This window comes from Macrotis lagotis, chromosome 6, assembly GCF_037893015.1.
Source record: "Macrotis lagotis isolate mMagLag1 chromosome 6, bilby.v1.9.chrom.fasta, whole genome shotgun sequence".
Classification (NCBI taxonomy): domain Eukaryota; kingdom Metazoa; phylum Chordata; class Mammalia; order Peramelemorphia; family Peramelidae; genus Macrotis; species Macrotis lagotis.
Genome location: NC_133663.1, coordinates 220,984,225 through 220,992,901, shown reverse-complemented (window position 1 = coordinate 220,992,901; position 8,677 = coordinate 220,984,225). Strand labels below are relative to the sequence as shown.

The following is an 8,677-nucleotide window of genomic DNA, read 5'->3' as shown; positions in this document are numbered from 1 at the left end:
ACAAAGGATTTGAGGTTATGCAGGGGAAAATAACGTATCTTTAAAATAATATAACAGATCAACATAATACTTTTTCCTCTTTTATAGAACAATTTCCAAAGAATACCTACTATTACATGATGTATTTTTTGAAGACTAGATAGTTATCTTTCATTCAATAAGCATTTATCAGCAAGTTCTCCCTTCTGAATATCCCTATCAGTGTCAAGGACACCACCTTCCTCACATTCACTCAGATATACAACCATGATAACATCATTAACTCCTTTTCACTCCTCATACTCAATCTGATAATAAATTTTCTAACCTTCATAGCATCTCTGAGAGATGTTTATTTCTGTCTCAAAACCACCAGTGTAATTCATCCCCTTTTGCTTATATTATGGCACTGACCTTTCAATTGCTTTCTCTGACTCAAGACCTTCCACACACCAATTTATTCTTCACTTCAGTAGCTATCAAAGTAATTTTCCTAAAGCATAAATCCTACCTGGTCATTCCTTCTGCTCATTAATCTGTAGTGTTCTCTATAACCTCCAAGATCAAATATAAATAATTCTCTTTGGCATTCATAAGTCCTTATAACCTGTTCCTCCTGCCTTTTCAGGTTTCTCACACTTTACACCTCTCCCGTCATCTACTATCCAGTTGTACTATCCTCCTTGCTAATCTTTCTTTTTTAAATATTTTTTCTAATTATATAAAAAAGAATTTTCAACATTCATATTGAACAAATTGAGTATCATATTTTTACCCTCTCCCTAAAGCAGTAAGCAATTTGATATAGGTAATGCATGTGCAATCCTATAAAACATATTTCTATATTACTTCTGTTGTGAGAGAAAAAAATAAACCTAAAGGAAAAGTTCATGAAAAAAATAAAGTGAAAATAGTCTATTTTGATCTGCATTCAAACTTCATCAGTTTGTTCTTTCTTTTGGAGATGGATAGCATTTTCCATCATAAGTCTTTTAGAATTGCTTTGAATCACTGTATTGCCGAGAAGAGCTAAGTTATTGATAGTTCATAGATTAGCTGTTACTGTGGACAATGTTCTCCTGGTTCTGCTCACTTCACTTTGTCTCAAGTAAATCTTTCCAAGTTTTTCTAAAATTTACATGTTTGTCTTATCTCAGTCCCCCCCTAGCAACAACTACCTTTTTTTTCTGACATTGCTTCCATCTAATCTGTATATAACTTGTGTGTGTACATCTTCATTTGCATTTTTCCACTTTTAGAAAGTAAACACCTTAAGATCAGGGAATGGTGTTTTTGCTTTTATATCCTCAGTACTTGGTCCAGTACACGGTATATCAGAAGCACTTAATAAATGATTGTTTATTAATAGTGTTTGGCTTATTGGGAGATATGCTATATACAAAAATAGTTTTAAAAAGCATTCAGATTATCTCTTGATTTTCCTATGGGAGCATTTGAGTATGAGTCCTCTGCCATTTTCTAAACCTATGAAACATATCCTTTATATTTACAAAAGTAAAATCTTATTGTATGATTCAAATGCAACATTATTTAAAAGTTAATACTTCTTTAGCTTTAATTATTTCGTTTTCTTATTCTTAATTGATGCTTATGATAAAATTGACTCATTACTTTATTCTTGAATGATTGTAACGTACTGAAAATAATGAGACAAAGTCTAATGAATCTTGGTCTTAGTAATTTTTTCCTGTAAATCTCTTTAAGTTGTAATTGTCAATTCAGAAAATTGTCTCCTTGAGCATAACTAGTATGGACAGGACTGCTGACTCCTCAGTGGTTCAGACACCTCCAAATAAGATAAACAGGCTGCATCAGAAATGTTTCCTTCAAATCTTAAGGAAGATGGTGAAAGCAGACTTGTAGGCAGACCCATAGACTATTGTAGGTCTTCAAATACTGATGAGTACCAGAAAAGGTAAAAAAAGAATGTTGAAAACTAAATTTTCAGTTTCTCACAGAGTTCACTGTAACATTTTTCTCTTGAATATTTTGAAGTTTTATTCATTTTTAGTGAATTTTCAAAATTATAACAATTATTTTGTAATATTTTAATAATTTTTTTCAAAATGGAGCATGGCAAATCTGAATAATAAGTTGTAATGGGAAATGATGAGGAAAATGTAGAAATTTTATAATTTGATAAAGGAATTTTATCAACATCATCTCTAAACTTTTTACTAGGGTCATTCATATGTAATAAAAATCAGGAATTTTGAAAATCATTTCCTCTTGATCTTCTGTAGTACAGTTCGGTAAACAATTTATAGCTAAGGATATCAGTAGAGGAAGGAATTAAGTGGATATATGTATTCAATTTATGGAATTTCTATCCACTGAATACAAAACTCGAAGGCACTGAAAGTACTCTATGTATAAACTTTTTTGAGTGTTGTTTTTTTTATTGTATGCAAACTTAGTTTTTTAACATTTATCTTTTTGTAACCTTTTGACTTCAACATTTTTCTTCCACTCTCCTTCCCCTCATCCCTCCCTACAATAGCAAGTAATCTGGTATAAATTATACATGCTCAATCATACTTAACATTTTCATATTACTTCTGTTGTGAAAGAACTAAAGGGAAACAAAAAACATGAGAAAGAAATAAAAACAAAGCAAGTTTTAGAAAGTGAATATAGTATACTATTATCTGGATTCAAACGCCATAACTTTTTCCTCTGGAGATAGATGGTATCTTTGCTTACAAGTCTTTTAGAATTATCCTTTCTCACTGAATTGCTGAGAGGAGTAAAGTTCATTTTACTTTCAATGTGTACAGAGCTCTCATAGTTTGCAATTCACTCAGCATCAATTCCTGTTAATCTTTTCAGGCTTTTTGAAGTTGACCCTCTTAAGATTTCTTACAGAACCATAAGATTCCATCATATTCATATACCACAATTTGTTCAGCCATTCCCAAGTTGTTGCGCATTCCCTCAGTTTCCAATTCTTTGCTACTACAAAAAAACAACTGCTATAACTATGTTTTACATGTGTGAGTCTTTTTCCTTTTTTATGATCTCTTTGGGAAACAAACATCCTAATGGTGTTGCTGGTTCAAAAGGGTATGCACAGTTTCATATTCCTTTTAGACATATATCCAAGTTGTTCTCCAGTTTGGTTGGAGCAGTGAATAAATCCTCCAACAGCACATTTGTGTCCCCTCCAACATAGAGCATTTTAGCCCATCAGCTAAGTGTGAAGAGATATCTCAAACTTGATTTAATTTGCATTTCTCTAATCAATCAATAATGATTTAGATCCTTTTTTATATGTCCTGGGATAGCTTTAATTTTTTAAAAATTGCCTGTATTCATATCCTTTGACCATTTATCAATTGCAAAATGACTTGTATTCTTACAAATTTGATTCAGTTTTTATATATTTTAGAAAGGAGATCTTTATCAGAAAACTAGCTGTGAAATTTGCTTCCCAGCTGTATTCACTCATCCTAATTGTGATTGCAGTGGTTTTATTTATGAAAAAAATTTCTAATTTAATGTACTGAACTTTATCCATTATTCATTTCATACTGTTCTCTCTTGCTTGGTCATAAACTTGTCCCCCCCTCTATAGATGTGACAGATAAATTATTCCTTATCTCCTAATTGGGCTATAGCATCGTCCTTTGTGTCTAAATATGATACATTTTGGCTAGAAGTTCAAAGTCCTTGAATGTCCTGTTTGGAGAAGTAGGTTCATGTCTCATTTTAGGTACATGCTGACTGTGCAAACCTAAGCTACCCAACCTAACAGCCCCATTTTTTGTTTTCAATAGCCTATTTTTCTTAGATTTTTTTTTTGCTCAACAATTTTCTTTGCAATTATTTAGATTCTACATTCTACTTTAAAATGAAATGTTTTGCAGGCAGCTAGGTGGCACAGTGAATAAAGCATTGGCCCTGGAGTCAGGAGTGCCTGGGTTCAAATCCGACCTCAGACATTTAATAATTACCTAGCTGCATGGCCTTGGGCAAGCCACTTAACCCCCATTTGCCTGGCAAAAACCAAAAAAAATGAAATGTTTTTACTGACCTTTGAAGAAAAAATGATTAAAAATTTTATGAAATTGTTGTCTCCAGGTAGAAGAAGAATAAAATGACATTCAAAGACAACTTTCTAAGGAACTGAGTGCCAGAACTTTGCAAGACAGAATTCTGAATAATCATGTTTGGAAGCAAAAGGAAAGACAAACAGTTGCTTCCAAAGCAACTCAGAGTTTGGAGGTATTCACTTTGGTGGTTTTCAAATCTAAAAGTCAGAATTTGTGTTCTTCATTTTTGAACATATTTGTCATCCTCAGTGGATTTGACTGTAACAGACAAACAATGACATGCCTGTGAACAAAATCAATGCAAGTTGGTTGTTTTGCTTTTGTCAGTTCTTTTGATTGAATGATTCTTCCAGAGACCGAGGCCCAGGTTCTCAGTAGAGTCTCTGCCTTATCAGTTTCACTAACCCTTAAGGAGTGAAAGCATTGCAGCCAGCTAGAAGGTGACACCTCAGGCACAAACCATTTTTCTTAAGGGATTTCATCTTTTTTGCCTTTCCACAGCAAAAACTAAGGATTTTAAAACTTGATAATAGTTTGCTCTGTATCACCTTATTGTCTTGTTTCTATTTTATGAAAGAGAAGAAATAGGGGCGGCTAGGTGGCACAGTGAATAGAGCACTGGCCTTGGAGTCAGGAATGCTTGGGTTCAAATCCGACCTCAGACACTTAATAATTACCTAGCTGTGTGGCCTTGGGCAAGCCACTTAACACCATTGCCTTAAAAAAAATCTAAAAAAAAGAAAGAAAGGAAGAAAGAGAAGAAATAAAATAATTGCAACAAGAATAAATTTCACTTTGATTTTTCAAAATAAGGTTGTAAACAATGCAAAGATTCATTCATTCACATTCATCATTGGGCAACATGATAAAAACACAAGGTCATCAACTGCCAAATACAGGATTTTTCATTTTCTTTCTTTATTTTCCCAACAGTGATTTCAAGGAAATCATTAGGATTGTTGGCCCTCAGTAAAACTTTGGTGCCTGGGGAACAAAGTGCTTCATTTATGTCATCTACTGTTTGTTTGAATATACTTTGCTTTTTGAAACCTTGGAGTTTATTTTTAATTACTAAGGAACTATCAGAATGCACAATTTTATTTTGAGTAGATTTATTTAAGGGAATCTCATAGAATTGGGCTTTTAAGCTTTGTGATATAGTTTTTCTCCTCCAGCCCTGAATGGGACCAAATGTTCCTGGAACAGCTTTGCTATGATGGAAGTGCAGCATCAACTTTTTATACTTTATCCTCAGTAATTCTTTTATCATTATTTTACTATTTGATGGATTGAGTTAGGTTACCATCTATAGATGTCACCCTGGGTCTCACTTTTCTCATCCCCAAAATGAGAATTGTGGACTTCATAACAACTAAAAGGGGTTCTATAATAAACAGATTGAGAGACTATTATAACTTTATTGGTCTATAGCTAACATAATTGTACCAGGACAGGGACTCTAATGGTTGAACAACTGCAATTCTTCAACACCTAAGAGGAAATGATCTATTATAAAAGAATATAGATCTGGAATCTGAGGAGACCTGAATTCAGATACTGTTTCCAACACTTACTAGCTGTGTGACAATGAGCAGGTTATTTCCTTCTCCTAACCAATGTCCTCTTCTGTAAATTGAGGATAATATAAATATTTGTTTCATAAGGCTGTTACAAGACCTAAATGAGATAATATAGGAAAAGAATTTTTTAAACTTTAAAAAGACCTCTATAAATATTTGATATTGTTATTTTACGGTAACTATAAAAAACCAGTTTGGCACGTAATGGATACAACGAAGAAAATAAAATATGCTGAAAGGCAGACACAATTTGTAAAATGTACTGTAGTTTGTTTCATATACTGAAATGTCCATCTCTTTTGTAGACTGAGTATCTTAAGTAGTCTTTTGATTGATGGAGCATTTTTAAAGTCTCTTCTTTGGGAAAATTAAGTCTGACAGAAAGATGAAGTAAATGAAAGTCCTTCAAATTACTTTTTCTTTGAATATACCTTGCTTCTTGACACCTTGGTTTATTTTTAATTACTAAGGAAAAACTAGAATGCACAATTTTATTTTGAGTAGCAATTTTTTTTCTGTTTATTGTATTTAGATTTCTGATAGCCATGGAAAAGAACTAGCTATGCTGGATAAAATTCATACGCTACAGGAAGAAGTTACCTCCCTCAAACTGGAACTAGAAGGAGTAAAATTTAAGAATAAGGAAAAAGAGAATCTATGTACAAAAGAAAATGAATTTTTAAAAGCAAAGAATGATGATCTTAACAAAGGATTTAAAACTGAATGAAGAAGCATTAAAAAAGATTCCAGTACAGTGAAAAAATAAATGTTCTAACATCTGAAATAGCAATGTTGACGTCTAAACTGGAGACTGAAAAGCAAAAATAGAGATAAACTAGAGTTAAAAATCAAATTATACTATTCCTGTCTGACTTTTGCTATTCGTCATCATGAACAGAGTGAAACATCGAAACTAGATCTCCAAAAAGTCTTCCAGGAAGAATGAGCACAGTCACATCATTTACTGGACAGATTATATTGTGAGTTATCTAGTCTAAGAGACAACAATGGTGTCGTTTCTCAAGAACCTTACAAAGCTAAAATTCAGATGAATAGTTTAGAAAATGACATATCCTTTGTACAAAATTCAGAGAAAAGACACTAGTTTTAGAAAGCCCTCCAGAGTGAATTAAAGCAGACCCAAAATAGAGTGGAGGAATTTCAAAATGCAGCTCAAATGGAAAAAGAAAAATTGTATCACTATCTTGTTAAACAAGAGTCCATCCAAGAAAGCTCTGCCCAAATCCACTGTGAAAATATATTGCTTTGACAAGAACTTGCAGATGTCCAACACCACAGTGTCAATAAAGAAAATAAATAATGTTCAAGACCAGTTCAGTGATCTCTTGACAAAAGTTCATGCTGATAATAAAAAACAAATTCATATACTAGAAAAGATAGTTAATCAATGAATGTAATTACTTAAGAGAGCAAATGTGTAAATATGAAAATGAAAAAGAAGAGAGGTAGGACTTTAATATCATTTGATAAGCATTTGTAAATTTTATAAAATAATTAGAAATTTAAATTTTCAAGAGACAAATGATGTTGTCAACTTTCATTATAAAAATTCTGATTTGTTAGGACAAGGAAAAATAATGTGATAAAAATCAGCCTGATACCCATCTTTTAGATAAGATGACTTATTTTGCTTAAAAATGTTGTGTAGTCCTTGAAATTTTAAGGGTAGCATTTTAATTTAATAATTCTGCATAGTCAATCACTTGTAAGTAAATACTGATGAATTTTAATTATCCTAAAACCAAATATAATATTACAATAGAATAAATTATTTGAAATATATAACTTAAAAGTTATGTTAGGAATAATATAATTCACATTAGACTTCTGAATTGTGATACCGTCAAACATAATTACCCTATTCATACCTATTTAAACATGCTTATCACTGTGACTAGTTTCGAGCCAAACAATTTTGAACTAATGTAGACATTTTAAACACTAAATTATATTTTCAATGAAATTCCAAAAACTAGCAACTGCTTTCTTTTAAAATTTAGGACAATAGACTATTTTTAAATTAATTTTTATTAAAGATATTATTTGAGTTTCACAATTTTCCGCCCAATCTTACTTCCCCCTCCCCATGGAAAGCAATCTGTCAGTCTTCTTTTTGTTTCATTGTACCTTGATCCAAATTGAGTGTGATGAGAGAGAAATCATATCCTTAAAGGAGAGAAGTCTAAGAGGTAACAAGATCAGACAAAAAGATATCTGTTTTTTCATAAATTAAAGGGAATAGTTCTTGAGCTTTGTTCAAACTCCACAGCTCCTCATATGGATAGAGATGGCACTCTCCTTTGCAGACAGCCCAGAATTGTTCCTGATTGTTGCACTGATGGAATGAGCGAGTCCTTCAAGGTTGAACATCACTCCCATGTTGCTGTTAGGGAATACAGTGTTTTTCTGGTGCTACTCATCTCTCTCAGCATCAGTTCCTATAAATGCCTCCAGGCTTCCCTGAAATCCCATCCCTCATGGTTTCTAATAGAATAATAATGTTCCATGACATACATATACCATAGTTTGCTAAGCCATTCCCTAATTAAAGGATATTTACTGGATTTCCAATTCTTTGCCACCACAAACAGCGCTGCTATAAATATTTTTGTACAAGTAATGTTTTTACCTTTTTCATCATCTCTTCAGGGTATAGACCCAGTACTGGTATTGCTGGGTCAAAGGGTATGCACATTTTTTTGCCCTTTGGGCGTAGTTCCAAATAGCTCTCCAGAAGAGTTGGATGAGTTCACAACTCCACCAACTGTGTGATAGTGTCCCAGATTTCCCACAACCCTTCCAACAATCATCAGTATCCTTCCTGGTCACATTGGCCAATCTGAGAGGTGTGATGTGGTACCTCAGAGAAGCTATAATTTGCTTTCTTTAATAATTAATGATTTAGAGCATTTTTTCATATGGCTATGGATTGCTTTGATCTCCTCATCTGTAAATTGCCTTTGCATATCCTTTGACTATTTGTCAATTGGGGAATGGCTTTTTGTTTTAAAAATATGACCCAGT

General features: G+C 32.7%; 1 pseudogene; it reads left to right on the top strand.

Moving 5' to 3' along the window:
- The first annotated feature begins 1,263 nt into the window (after window positions 1-1,263).
- Window positions 1,264-7,102, top strand: LOC141492351 (ankyrin repeat domain-containing protein 26-like; annotated as a pseudogene).
- The last annotated feature ends 1,575 nt before the right edge of the window (window positions 7,103-8,677 follow it).